The 16,223-nt window shown below is 34.9% G+C and overlaps 1 protein-coding gene across 1 annotated transcript in view; it reads right to left on the reverse strand.

The window, feature by feature from the left end:
• LOC135951712 (putative uncharacterized protein DDB_G0282133) overlaps positions 1-16,223 on the reverse strand; it is a 416,579-nt gene that overhangs the window by 109,270 nt on the left and 291,086 nt on the right. The gene's annotated exons all lie outside the window — the stretch shown is intronic.

Here is a 16,223-nt window from a genome sequence, read left to right on the forward strand (position 1 = left end):
TTTCCTCGTCGAGCACTACATAAAACCTCGACGTAGCTATCAATTATCTCTTATAGCTTAGGAGATATTCGCATTTGAAAATTTAATTTTCAACATTTTTACCCACCCTACTCCATTTTTTTGGTGACCGCGGTTCCAAATATTCCCCGATTTTATCCATTTTTCTTTTATAGAATTAACAATAGATCTATATATCAAATAAAGAAAGAACTGTTTAAAAATCATGGCTGAGTCCAAAGTTATATTCATTTGAATTTAAAAAAATTAAAAAAGGCGATTTTTCGCAATTTTTTTGGGAAAAAAGTACTTTTATTCTTTTTAAGTTATCTAAAAAATTTCTAAGAGGATGTATAATGAATTTGTACTTTTTGAAAAGCTAACTTTACGCTAAATATTTTAAATGTAAAAAACATTTATAATTTTTGATACCGACGGGATCAGGTCCATTCAAAAAATGCCTATTTTTTATGTAAAATTCAACTTTAGTGCAAAAATTCTCAAATCGCATATTCGATATCAAAATATAGTAACCTATTTTAGATGGCCCAATAAGTTCTTAATTATTTTGTAAAGGGTTCCGATAACCCCGCCCCTGGTATGGATATTATAGCCAAAAAACGAAAAAATCCCATTTTTGGGATTTTTCAAGATTTTTTTGGGAATTGCGGGATACTTGATAACAAATTTCAAAATTTGTTTTTATTTTTCGATTTTGAATAGAAAAATCTACATAACTGTGAAATTTTATTAAAAAATATTCATAAATAAAAATTGTTTTTCAATTTGAAAAATTTGTATCTATGCAAAATTTAATAAAAAGCATTTTTTGTCATATTTTTCAAAAAAGTATTCCATGAATTTTTTAATTGTCAAAATATATATAATTTTTTGAAAAGTAGACAAAATCCTCTATCCATTGATATATAACATGTCTTAAATTATGGAAAACTGCATGTGAAATTTCAAATCGGCGTAAGGGTTTAGAAGTTACAGATTTATTTCCCTCTTTTTTTATTCTCATACCACTGTGCGGCGTCTTTTGTGAAAAACGAACTGTAAAACACTTAAATGGCGACGGGAAGAATATATTCAGGCAACTGGCTTTGTTAAGCAGCAGACATTGACAACATTTTAATAGCTTTGTCGCAGCTACCGCAAATCTGGAATCAAATTTATATTATCTCTGTGAATATAGTAAACTTATATTCTAGAAGCATATATGCTGGACGATCTAACCGTGGTGGGGAAAACTTAACTGTTTGATCTTAATATATACCACAATGCTACAGGTTGGATTCATTTCCCGGACTATTTCCATAAATTAATAATCTGTTCATTTCCGGAAAGTAAAATTGTTCAAATAATAAAATTGTTAAAAGACTAACTGGAAAAAATGTGTAATTCGTTTCGCAATAAAACTTTTTCAATTCAGAAATTTATAAACTAATCTAAACCATTTTTTAACAGTCATGCGCGGTATAAAGCCTCTCCCTACACGAGGTGTCTCCGTTTTTAAAGAAGAACGTGGGGGATCTAGAGCTAACATTCGAAAAAAGCCCGTAATTCCGGATGTAATCCGTAACGTGTGCATGGAATAAATCAGAACAGGTCGCTATGGACTTAACTGAACCTTCTGAAGGATATCATGATTCTAACTCGATAATTGAAGAAATTGATGATGCCTTGGTGTTGGGGGACTCTTATCCCGAACTGGGGCTGCACGAAAACGTCTAATGCTCTATATAGAGCAAGGCATGGGCATCGAGGAGCCATGAATAATGTGCCTAATGCTGTGAAAGAAGCTCAAAGCGAGCTTTTTGATTTGAAAATCTCCAGGAAGAGAGGTAAATCATATAGATCATCTCCGCAAAAATAGAATCACCCAAAAATAGTAGCTAGAGGAATTACAGATGGTATACCTCCTACCAAAAACATAGACACTTTTAAATCTATGAACATTGGTTCAAGGATGTGGCTCAAATTGTACGGCTGGGGGTAATTTCATCAGAATGCAATATGGTCTGATGACAAGCTAAAGCTTATATAAGCAGCAGTCCTGGGCATAACTGTAGAGTACAGTGGATCAAGGAACATTTTCTCATACTGAACCCTTGGAAGGAAGCTGTCCTAAAGGTTGCATCGGAAGATGCTCTGGGTGCTTTCCTACAAATCCTACCCTTGCATCTATTTATAATGAAGGAAGCCCATAGGAGTGCATCCAGACTACCGGAATTATCCAGATCCAGGTGATCTGGTTGGGCACATGCGTATTCAGCTTTGGGATAAGCATGTGCCTAGTATTGTTTCCAACTTTGGTGTTACATAGAAAGTTTAGGATGAGTGGATAAATCAGACATGGTGTCAGAATAATGCCAATCAACTGTCGTTTACCCATATTTCCGAGCAGACTAATGGTGACACTGGGGCTGGTATTTATGGTCCCAATTTTCAAAGGGGTATCCCAATGGATATATTCCCATCAATATTACATGCTGAGATTTATGCCATCCTTATATGCGCTACTGAATGTTTAAGAAGGAGATTAAGCAATACTAGGATCCTTGTTATGTCGTATAGCTTGGTTGCTCTTAGAGCCTTTTCATAATATCATAAAGAGAGGTGTGGTGTTGTCATGGACTGTTGGACATCTTTGAATGAACTCTGGATACATGAGCTTTAAGGCCAGCATGGTAATGATCGAGCAGATTATCTGGCCAATAGGTCTAGGGCTCAACCATAAGTCCTGAACCTTTATTTGGCATCCCATGTGGATACCCAATGTAACGAATTCGTTTTTAGGTTAAATCGTTCTGGGTATCTTTCCAGGACTTAGGCACTCCAAACGGTTCATTACTCTGTCAAAACGTAGATCTCAATTTTTGCTATCGCTAGGAAATACTTGAGACTACTTACTGGATCATTCACAAGGCACTGTGATTTTAGGTATCGCCAATTTATTTTAGGTAATGTTGATACTAAACAGTGTAGTTTTCACGTTCCTTTGTACACGTTCTATCCGATGTTGGCAATGTTCAGAACTAAACGGCTCAGAAGGGCATTTATGGCCCGGGGGAAGTAATTGATCTCTCATCAAATAGACTAATTGGCTTCATATGTAGTCCAAATTCGAAATAAGGTAAATAAAATGCCACAACAAAGGGTTGACTCCAGCAAATGACATTTTGAATTGATAGAGGAAGGCGTTAATACGTTGCCAACGTTGAAAGATCTCGAACGAAATTTGATATCGAAAATGTAATTGAGATGTTGTTTACTTCCGAGGATTTAAATTTGACATCTCTGCTGAAGAGCAGTAAAGTAGAGTTTTTATGTTTTTTAAAGATCTTTTATGGTTTTACACATTTTACCCCAACGTTTGCAATCATTCCCACTATGCGTCATCTTAAACACTGCTCCTCAAAATCTGCTTCATTCACACCACCCCTGTAAAGCCTACTTAATTATTTTGATTACAATTATATTTGGGCACTGGCCCAAAAACATTAACCAACTTACAACTAAGTATCTACACTACAACTGTATTTAAATTATAAATAAGTGTTTGCTGTTTGTACAAGCAAATCATTAACAGCCTTCGAAAACATCTTAAATATTTCATTTATTAAGCAGCAACTTCATCAGCATACACATCATATTATCATCATATATTCCTGGTACTAAGAGGCACATGGAAGGAAATATCAAATAACTATTAATGAGATGCGTAACTAATAAAAGACAACATAAATAACTTAAATATACACATGGACAGACAGACAGAAAGACAGACAGATAGATATTCAAATATTACAAACTACATGCAACACAAATTCCAATACTTAATAGAGAACAAAGTTTGCTAAATAGATAGACATGAAATAATCACATCATAGCAAAACTTATCACAACACTTGCCGCAGAATATAGTTAGATGGATGGATGTGAAGTGAGGAGCACTCGTAAATATCTAGATGTATGTATAAACAAAATATCTAAAACGTATGTATAAACACATATAAAAGCAATAAAACCAACTACCACATTCACACATGCCAAAAAAAAACTACACATAGATACACAGATCCATACCCAGCAGTTCTAGGAGACAGTCCCGTGACTAGTTATTTTAACACGTGCATGTTCTAAGCAGGGGGTCAACCCTTTTGATTACAAGGAGACTGTCTGATAGCTGGTCGAAAGTAGTCAACGCATTGGATTCACATACTGGCTACACAGCTTCAGTTTCCTTACTAGCTACCAAACTAGTTACTTGATCAGCTATGTAACTAGTGATTTAAACATGTTCGGTAGCTAATTGACCTCAAATAGTGAGCTAAAAAGAAATATCATAGACAGTCCACTAAACGATTGCTTGTAAACAAACCTTCCTCCGACAACTCTCCAATAGGTGGGTAAAATAAAGTGCAGTACAAAAAAAAAGTTTGAAGTGACTTCCCCATGGGTTACAAAGAGACACTAAAGTGACTACTGACTTCATGCTATCCCAGCAGTTCTAGGAGACAGTCCAGATCTAGTGATTTTACCCATCATTTAGGGTGGGAACTAGTTACTTCAATAGCCACGTGGCTACTTATTTTAAAACGTGTATGTCCTAAGCAGGGGGTTAATTGACTCTTTTTAATTACAATGAGACTGTCCGATAGCTGGTCCAAAGTAGGCAACGCACTGGATTGACATACTGGTTACATAGCGTCAGTTACCTTACTAACGTTGTAACTGGTTACTTAATCAGCTATGTGGCTAGTTGTTATACCCTACACCACCATAGTGGGGAGGGTATTATGCGTTTGTGCAGATGTTTGTAACGCCCAAAAACGACTTAGAATTACTTTCTGAGCCGATTAAACGATGTCCGTCCGTCCGTCTGGTCGGCTGGCTGGCTGCCTGTCCATGTAAACCTTGTGCGCAGAGTACAGGTCGCAATTTTAAAGATATTTCGATCAAATTTGGTACATCCGGCCCAAGGACTAAGCCTATTGAAACTGGCTGAAATAGTTCTATTATTTCACGTAGCCCCCATACATATGTCCTTCCAAAATTGTACTTTATCGGTCATAAATGTTTAATTTATATATGCATCTCCACAAATTCCGCTCCAAATAAGTTTTATATATACAAAATTCATGTCACTAAATTTTGTTACGATCGGTCCATAATTAGTCATAGCTCACATATAGACCCGCTTTCGAAAATCACTTTATCGTGCATAAGGCCCTTAAAAATGTTAGCATACACACAAAATTCAACATATTTAACTTTCATATTGACATAAATCACTCGGTCCATAATTGGTCGTAGCTCCCATATTAGGCCCACTTCTGAAAATCACTCAAAAATATAAATTATTGAAATTTTAAAAGAAAAATGTTTTTGCTCTTTTACTTACTTGTTTTAACACGTGTACGTCCTAAACAGGGGATCTAGTGACCCTTTTTGATTACAATAACCCCCATTTTCTCAATATCTGGTTATCGTTTTTCGTAACGATAAACCTCCAATTAACATTTTTTTTTGTATGAGAACTGTCAGTTTATCGTCACTATAAAAAATAACCAGAGATTGAGAAAATGGTGGTAAGACTATCTGATAGCTGATCGAAAGTAGTCAACGCTTCTGGTGGGTAAAATAAAGTGCAGTACAAAAAAAAATTGGAAGCGACTTCACTATAGGTTACTAAGAGACACTAAAGTGACTATTGACTTCATGATATGTCATGATATCAACACAATTTTGTATAAAACCAGTTTGTACGAATTACTCACAAAACGTTTAAAGTGACTACACTCCAGATTACTTAGAGACACTTAAGTGGCAATTGTCTTCACGCTAGATTACTTGGGATGCATAAAGTAACCACTTGTCTTCTCACTGCACTACAAAGACCAAATACATGTTATAACCCAAAAGATATAAATTGGAGTCGGCCAAGTAATAAGACATTTGTGACAATTACTGTCTATAAGGGTTACATTGACTACTTGCTTAACTGCTGGGTAGTGTTATAGACATAGTTATTGAAATTTTGCTGCAAATCGTATTAAAATGTAAAACATGACATCACTACACACAAACACTTTCAAACCAAAAACACTTACACATAGACATAGATCCTTTACACATCCTTTTTTATTCCTTGTTTTTTTTTACATATTTGTAGAAATTTCTATCAACTTGATTTCAACTCAATATCCTTAGAAAGAAAAATATTATAGAAACCACCAAAATAAAATAGGAAATAAAAAATGTTGAATTATTTTCACTCTGAATATACACTTGCCAAGAGTATCCCCCCTCTCTCCTTCTAATATTCATGTCTATTCATTCAACTAGATATAGTCAGTCCTTGTATATTGTATATAAATATTGCAGAATGATAGATATATCATCATTATGTCTGCTGGCAGCACATAAAAAATATTTGTGTGGCACGAAAATATTCAAAGTTAAAACCAAAATATTGATAGAATTCTTTTTTTTTTCTTTTTTTGTTAACCATGTTTTGTTGTACTTGTTTCAACATTTTTATTTATATAGACGAATGTTTCATATGACGAGGATGATGATGATGATATGATGTTGATGATGAACCCACTTAAATATGTAGACAGAAAGTCTGCGGAAGTTACAAAAAATAAATGTTAGACGTCAACTAGAAAACTAAAAAAATTTAGGTTTAATGGAAAAAATTTGCTACAAAGGAAATTGTTTTGTATCTATGTATAGAAAGGGATAACTAAAAAATAGGTCTAATGATGACACCATAAAATGGGAAATTTGTTTAAGACATCATATGTAAAATGGTTAAATGATATGATCTATTGACTGTTTCATCAGCCTTAATAGAAAATCTGATAAATCTTATTTGTGCTTAGATTTCCTAAAATTTCGTGCTTCCATTTTCTTACTGAGCATCCACAATAGCTGATGTTTGCTGAATATCAAAATTAGGATATTAGTTTTTCAGAGAATACTTAATGGCTATATCCGCCAAAAGTAATGCGGTAAGACTATCTGAATTTGTATGATGGAGTTGAAGGAGGTATGATTCGGTATTTAAACAATATTTTTTCTAGTGACGAAACTTTTATACTGCAAAATCATTGATTATATAATTTTAAAGCTGAACAAGTCTGGAATACTATAACTCAATTCTAAGCACTTACTGTTAAATGTCTTAGAAAACTAATAGATATTTGAAGATCCCAAAAAAACTCCATCATGCAAAATGGGTTCTACAAGGAGAATAAGATATATACAGAAACATGCTCTAAAACTAAGATAACACAGGTCAACAACAAAAAAAGGCTTCACTAACAAAAATGGTAAAATTTTTAAATTCTATGGATAGATTTTTTTAAATATTTTTTTTTTCTAAAATTGTGATTTTTTTTAGATGTTTCTCCACATAATTTATGATAACTCAAAAAGGTTTAGTCCGATATTATTGAAGTAAACTTAGAAAACTCCAAATTTACATAACCTTTAATTTGTTTATATATTTCGTTTTAATCGACTCAGTAGTTTCTCAGTTGAAGCAAAAAATATATTTTTTACATGAAAATAGCAAATTTTTGTGTTTTAAAAAACTCATGAAAAACCGAAAACGGCAGAACTCAGGTTCAGGTTTATTAATTTGTCGCAAAGCCTCGTATAATAGGAACAAAATGAGATATCGAGGATAAATATCGATTGATTCTTTTCGAATTTATTCACAATTTAGAGAATTCGCTCATTTTCACAAAATTTAACTTTTTTGTTTGATATATATAAAATTGAGTAGTTAAATTCTTGTGTAATTAAATTATCTTAGTTTTCGGATATTAGGTTTTGTTTCAGAATAAAAGAAACTGCTCTTGGTCGGCTCTTCATTCTGTCTTCTAGATAAAGTTAGTGTATTTTAGGCTGATATCAGTACAGCAACACTATAGCAACATTCGTACCATAAATTGTCGGTCCATCTACTTCTTGGGCGTCCACGATATCATTTGTGTTTCATGTTCTCACATCAATTAAACAGTAGAGTTGGATTGTTCATGAATGAACAAGTTCAATTGAACAATTCAGTCAAGTGAAGTTGTTCAGTCTTCCTTTTCTATTTATTCACTTTATTCGTTTTGTTCTTTTGATATTACTGTAGACTATAGGTATTTCCGAACTCTATGGAGTCCAATAAATCAGAATTTTTATATGATAACCACTTCATATTTTTGGTTTAACATAGGAACTACTTATTCGGCACAGTCTATCATCAACAGACTAACGCTGAATCCAGCGTTAGTCTGTTGATGAATCCATTTGATCTAATATAAAATATCTACCCTTTAAAGTCGGTGATATATCTCTTGCCGTTGACTTCTCATGTTAGTAATGTGACAATCCGTCTGAGGCGTGCGATGAGTTTCAATAAATTTGCACCCACATAAACATGTCGTGAAGAAATCTTCAACCGGCCTGCCGGGCCACCGAATGCAGTCATAATTGCCTATTGCATCAGTATGAATATCGCAATATCATCCAAAATCTGTGGGAGTATAATCATTGATGATGTAGTTGATATAATTGTGCAACCCTATAGGAACGTGGATGTATGAGTCTTGCCTGACGATCCAAATACAACAATGTTAATAGCATATGAAATCTTAGACATGTCACTGTATGATCTCCCTAGTCGGGCATTATGGGTCGATTATGGATGGCAACCGAACTTCAGTTGCGTTGTCAGTTGCCTAAATGGTATTACAGATGGCAACTGGAAGCTATCATTTATGTTGCAACCAGAAATTTGTGGTTGTGTCTGGCAACGCAACTGAAGTTCGGTTGCCATCCATAATCGACCCATTATCCAACAAAAGTTATTGCTGCACGAAGTGTTTATGTGGTCGCCTACTTCCACACAGCAAAGTAGAATGGTCAATTATGGATGCTGGAGCGCACAACAGCAATGATTCAAACAAGTAACTTTTTGACCATCCTGTTAATGACCGCATTGAAGAAGGTGTTAATACGTTTAATACAGAAATGTTTTAAAAAGGCAAACGCATATTCGATTGCCTGATTGTTAGGATCACTGTACCACTTCTGTCTCTATTTCGTTAACATTGATTTAACCTTAGGAAAACTTGACGTTGCACAGAGAAAACAGAATTGTAATGGCAACCGAATTTGTTGCCAATCGAATGATTCGGTTGCATATATAGAATTTTTCAGTTTTAGCAACTGAAAATCAATTGATAAAGAAGAATTTCAGTTGAAGCAACCAAATTTTTGTTACAAGTTCTAAAATTTTGTATCCACAACTGTAAAATTCGGTCACCAAGGCAGAATCATTCGATTGGCAACAAATTCGGTTGCCATTACGAATCTGTTTTCTCTGTGTGAATATGGCAATGAGATACAGATATTATAAAAAATATGTTCGGTACGCTAAAAACCGATAACTTCTAGTGACAAGGAACTAAAGTTGTGGAAAGCTCTTCAAGAACAGTGTCTGTGCAATAAAGTGCTCTTTTTTGGAAATTTCCAAAAACGGAGAGGATAATACTCCCCTTCCCAATTTTTTTTGTTCTGCCCTCTCTAAAGTCGTGTATCCAACAAGATACAATTGCCCTGGGAACGAATTCAAGGCTTCATTCGTTCAATACTCTATTTCTTATTTTTCTAAATGACATTCTAAATCGAACTTCCAACTCTTTTGCAGATGACGGTAACAATTGTCATTAGCGTTTATTCAATTATAAGACAATCATTTAGGAGATTGGAACTATGAATCAAAAATTTAATAAACGGGGATCGCGAACAGTCAAGTAGAGTCCCCGTTTTGACAAGACCACACCACTCGTCAGATGTAGTGTAGATGCAGTGTACCAACATAGCGAAGTAGCCGTGAGCTATCTCAGTGAGTTCAGACCAAGGTTGGTTAATATGTAGTTTCCCAGATATTTGTTCCTTTTGACACTTAGGGCTGGGCATTCGCATAGAAGGTGGAAAATCGTTTCTTATTTTTCCATATCTTTAACGATACGACAATGGTCGTTAAAGGGGAGTCAAAGCCATCTGCATGCTTGCCAAGCAACCAATGCCCCGTAATACTGCCAGCAACATTGATATATCCCTTCTATTGCGGGTTATCAGTTGCATAGTTCGTTTTTCATTAAACAAGAGCCTCATTAACTTGACCAACCTACATGTATTTAAAATGCGCCATCTATTATCAGCCTTTGAAAGAAGGTGTCTTAAGATAATACTCATTCTAGATAACTCATTCTGGATAGCAGTCTCCATGCGCAAGGACCCAAACTAAAGTAATGTCAGACCGTGATCTTAAATGACGTCGTATGGATTGGGTCGATAATAAGCTTACAAAATGAAAACAAAACATATTTTGAACCGTTTTGCCCAAAAGTACTTTGAAGAACACTATCATCTTTTGGCAAACTCGCTTACCCAGAATAACGATGAATTGTTTCATGTTCTCATTGTGCTGTCCCTTTATGTTGTAATGGTAAAAATACTGTTTCGTAAAATACCATAAAATCGACTTGTAATTGAAAATATTATAAAAGTTACAAAACTAATCAATATATTAATAAAATTTAAACAAAAATCGATGAGTTTTTTTTTATCTTTTGATTGATGCTGACCTAACGGTCCTCCACAAAGTTAAAATTTTGTAAATAACTTCCTGAAATCCTTATTTTCAATATTTAATAAAAAAAATAAAACTTTTTCAACGATTTAAAACCTTGGTTCACAAGGGGTTAAAGAAAATGCGTATAGTGTTGCATTATTTATATTTATATATTATCTATAGATATAATATTGAGTATAAAGTGCGCCTATTTCTTGAAAGGGTTAGATTTCCTCAGCCAACATCCGACAAAATATGGAATTTAGCTCTCATATATGGAACAATGGTCGATGGGCCAGTGAATGCAACACACTTCTAGAGCATTATTGCTTTACGGGAAAGCTCGCTATCAAGTAGAGTCGACATAATCCAAAGCATTAGTAGGAGTCAAACTTTGATTGCTAGTTCAACAAAAAACGCATAATATATTTGTAATAACAACTCCCAAAATCGTAAGATAAGGTAAAAAAGAGATCAGGAATAACCCCAATTACTTTTGTAACTATCAAATGTATATACATTCTAAAAACTCAAGAAAATAGTGTCAAATCTATTTGATTCAAGGAAATCATGTAATCTTTTCCAACAGCTGAAAGTGCTGGCAATAACCTACAATTAAGACACTATATAAAAACACCTTTCTAACAACTTGATTGATAAGCTGATGGAATAAAATCAAAACTGATAAGTCTACAAACAGCCTCATAACAGCAGCAATCATCTTTGACAAGAATCTGTCTCTCTCTCTCTTTCACTCACCCTATCTCTTTTAATCTATTAACAGAATTAAGTCCCCTCTCAATCAATTTCACAACTGTTTTTAACTACTTCTTTTAGTAATTACTTACTAAAGTTGAATGAAAAGCCATTACAAAAGGATGTGAAAAAGGAGAATAAAAAAAAATTATAATAATTGTCTGATTACATTTACATAGAATTAATTAAGTTGTGTTTCTCTACTCACTTCTACAAAGTTCAAATTAGTTTAATATACTTCTTCAAGACAATGCGAGGAGTATAAAACAAAATCAAGAGCATTGAACGACCATTGAATCATAAAAGTTTATATGGAAGACAGACAGACGGACGGATGGACAGACAGCCAAAGAAATAATCAAACAAATAAATGAACGTTGTATAATTAACATAATTATTGTTTAATACATATTCATACATATGAAGAAGACTTAGTTACACACAAACAAATAATTCATTAAAGACAAAAAGGCCGTCGTCTATAATTTGAGTGGCAAGCAGGCAGGCATGCAAAGCAAAGCAAGTGTGTTGTATGAGTTGTTATAATAATGTTGTCGTCGTTGTTGCAACTAAAGTTTTCCGGTTTCATACCAAAGGATATTAAAATTAGTATTAGAATATTTATTACACAGTTACACAGCTACATATTCAGAGATGGCTAGTGTGAGATATCAAGTTATATTTAACTACATTTAGATACATACAATGTTAGACATCTAGAGTTTGGAGAGAGGGAAGGAACTAAGTAAAACTAGATAACTTAATGATAACAATAAAATAATTTTGTTATTAAATTTATATCTCTATCTAATGACAAGGATGACGTCGGTCGGTACAAGGCGTTTTAATGAAACGAAACACAGAAAGAAAGTTAAGTTTTAGTGTGTTTTTGTATGGCCTTGTGGCAAAAGTTTGAATTGTTTCGTTCATAATGTTAAATAGTTTATAGATCAATAAAGAGAAAACCAAGTCACAAAAAAAAAATACAGCAAGAAAATTGATTATTTAAAGCGGTATGAGAAAATTGACTATAAAGTGATTGAATGTTTACATTAAGAGCAGATAAAACGGTACTAATTTACAGTAAACAGTGGGTTTAGAAAGCAAAGTGAATTGAAAAATATTAAGAACTTCAACTAGCTATAGAGGAGGAGTAGGGGTTTTAGAATAAATAAGTCACATAGTGCTAAAATGGGGAAAAAAAAGATAAACTCTAATCCAGTGGTTTACATACAGATGCCATGGAACATGCTCTCTGTTGTAAACTCATCTATCTCAGCTATTTATTATGATCTTTGTTTCTTTTTTGATATGAACTTCGTTGACATTCGTAAAGAACCAAAAATGTTCGCCCCCTTGTGGTTATGAGTGCAGATCACTGCTTTCTTTAGTGGACAAAAAGTCAACTGAGCCGACCTGTTAAATCTAACATTGTCTTGGTGGATAATGAAGTATACTTGCAGATGTTATTATCTTTCTCCAAGGATTATTGTCAACCAAATGATGGAGTTAAATTTCGAAATCACCTGACAGCATTCAACTAATTGTCGTTTCTCAGAAGAGACTGGTGATTATTTGCTTTGAAGCTACTCGTAACTGGACAACTTCTGTTGAACTTATCAAGAATATAATAAATCAAATGCTTAGTTCGAAACCCTTCAGCTTCAGCGAATCAATAGAGTTAGATATCCTACTGTCACCAATAATCACCTTCGCCCTCTCCTGCTCGCAAGAAGCTCTAACATAGACTTTGAAGCACCGGCCCATACATGGGAGTTGTAATACATTTTCAGTCGGATGTAGTTAGTGAGATAGGAGACTTATTTACGTGGAGATCCGATAAAGCCCTTTGTACGGTCCTCATTACGATACACCAAAATATTTCAGTTTTTCTTGTTCGAACTACTTTCACTAATTTTCGCTCGCTTTGATATATCCAAAATTGGCTTCTGTTTATTTGTGGATGGTCAGGGAATAAGGTCCAGGGAAGGGCAATAAATTCTTATTTTGGTATGGGAAGTACAAGGAAGATACTCAGCAAGAGGATTGTATGTTGCGACTCTTGTGGAACATTGGCCACCATGGTAAGGCATATACCGATGAAGTCGTGCTCTTTATTAAAGATTTGTGACATAATTCATGAAAACAGATTTTGGCTAAGAAAAATTCTATCAGAAATTCATGAAAACAGAAACAGGAAAAATTCTACCAGAAAATAAAGAATTCAAGTCTCCTTGATTGGATGCACGTACTTTGAAATTCCTCTCTAATGGAACATTGTCGTAACGCGAATTCTGTTCTGACTCACTGAGAATGTTACCAAGGTAGTGACATAAGCAGATGACCATGAATTCTGATTCGAGCGTATTAATAGTATCATGTGTTGACGAGAAAGATCCGAAGATGATCATAATGCTACTTATTACCAGAAAATTCATAATACAGGCCTTCTCGATTGTAGGGAATGGCTCTGAATTATGGAAAGAAACCGAATATCTTGGTTTAGTTTTATACTAAACTCATTTTGGAAGCCTAATTTCGAGAGTTGTATGCGAAAATCATCTATTCTCTTTAGTAAGGCGATTTTTGAGAAACGGCCGGATTTACACATCATTGATCTATTCTTACCTAAACTCTTCTTGTCTGCTGTATACTAAAACATACCTCCTTAAAACATACTCTATATAGAGACTAGCCTGTCTTGCGATCACTTAGGCGATAAGTTCAACTTTTCAATCCTTATGATGTTTTCTGCTATGTCGGCTAGAAACTCCAAACTTCTCTTGTGTGGTGCATACCAAAACATAACTCCCATCTATTCTCTTTAGTAAGGCGATTTTTGAGAAACGGCCGGATTTACACATCATTGATCTATTCTTACCTAAACTTTTCTTATCTGCTGTATACTAAAACATACCTCCTTAAAACATACTTTATATAGAGACTAGCCTGTCTTGCGATCACTTAGGCGATAAGTTCAACTTTTCATGATGTTTTCTGCTATGTCGGCTAGAGACTCCAAACTTCTCTTGTGTGGTGCATACCAAAACATAACTCCCATCTATTCTCTTTAGTAAGGCGATTTTTGAGAAACGGCCGGATTTACACATCATTGATCTATTCTTACCTAAACTTTTCTTATCTGCTGTATACTAAAACATACCTCCTTAAAACATACTTTATATAGAGACTAGCCTGTCTTGCGATCACTTAGGCGATAAGTTCAACTTTTCATGATGTTTTCTGCTATGTCGGCTAGAGACTCCAAACTTCTCTTGTGTGGTGCATACCAAAACATAACTCCCAATTCTATACAGAAATTAGCCTTTCTTACGATCACTTGGGCGATAAATTCTACTTTTCAATCCAGCCTGGAGACGATGCTGGAAGTTGATTTTTTCTACTATGTCGGCTCTAGAATCAAAGGGTGAGGCGCAACATCCTACAAAGCATAAAAATCTGGAGGCGGAAATCAGAAATCTGAATTTTGACAGAACTTTGAAGGCGATAACACTGGGCCGCAAACTCTGGCCTTCGCCCTTATGCAATATCAATTTACCCTGACGTTTTAAAGACGGAACAAGCAATGATTCGATAACATTTTTTGACGATATTGACCCTCGAATATTTTTCAAACTGCCCAATGTTTGCATTGTTTTCCAAGCGAAAATTTATGCAATAGCTTTGGCTAAGTAAAATAAAACAGAAATTCAATTTTGAGTCGTCTACCATTGCATCAACGTTGACCTGATTTGCGCAATCAATGATCCCAGTTAGAACGTGGTGAAGCGAAATTTCTAATGTATTGTATACATTCCCTAACACAGCTTGGACATATTCATTTCTAGCTACGATAGTTGGCGGAACATGAATGAATTATTAGAAAAAAGAATGCTGTGACTCTCAGAGACATGCGCTTTCTTTTAGGATTGATAAATGGGCAATCAGCGAGTCGAATGCCGATTGTAGAATAAGACTCTTACAGCTCTTGATAGAGATGCGATCAGACATCTTGGATATATGTTTACTGGCCACTGGCTGATTGAACGCATTTCGAAGGGAATGGCCTTCCTGCAAGAAGGCCATATGTTCGCAATGGGGTATTAGACCCTGGTATGTGAATTATTCTATGACGTGTCTGTCTGGTGTAAAGCAGTAGATAAAGGTTCAAATAGCATGCTATTCGTGAAATTTTTAAGGAGAATGACAATCCTGACAACAGGAGCACCAAGAACGACGGCAACAAAGTCGCTCTTTACATTATTAAACTTGATCCCTAATGGCCAGAAAAATGAAATTTACTGCGGCCTTCACGCTTAATGCTACTGGTTCATGGAAACATGGATCATGCAGATAATATTGATTATTGCACTCCCAGGCTCTTCCTATCGAGAAACTTTGGTTTCTCAGTTCCATACATCGTGGAATTAATAGATGGACCTCCACTTGACACACCGAGTCTATCTGTCTATACGGACGGTTCTAGACAGGGAGATCGAGTTGGCGGTGGTGTCTACATTCAGGAATATGGAATTTGAAAGGCGGCTAACTGGCTCATTTATAACAAGATAAAAGGAAAGGACATTCGTATATACTGATAGTCAAGCTGCTATAAAATCTCTGACAGGTATGTACAGAACATCGAACATAGTCCAGGACAGCCGGACATTCTTAAATAAGATGGCGAGACATTCAACAGTCGCACTCATGTGGATAAGTGGACACGGAAATATTTTAGACAATTGTGTTGCTGATGATCTGGCGAAAAAGGGAGCTATGATGCCTGATGGAGATATAGACTTTGCGGGATTCCGTTATC

The sequence above is a fragment of the Calliphora vicina genome, chromosome 2 (genome assembly GCF_958450345.1).
Source record: "Calliphora vicina chromosome 2, idCalVici1.1, whole genome shotgun sequence".
Classification (NCBI taxonomy): Eukaryota; Metazoa; Arthropoda; class Insecta; order Diptera; family Calliphoridae; genus Calliphora; species Calliphora vicina.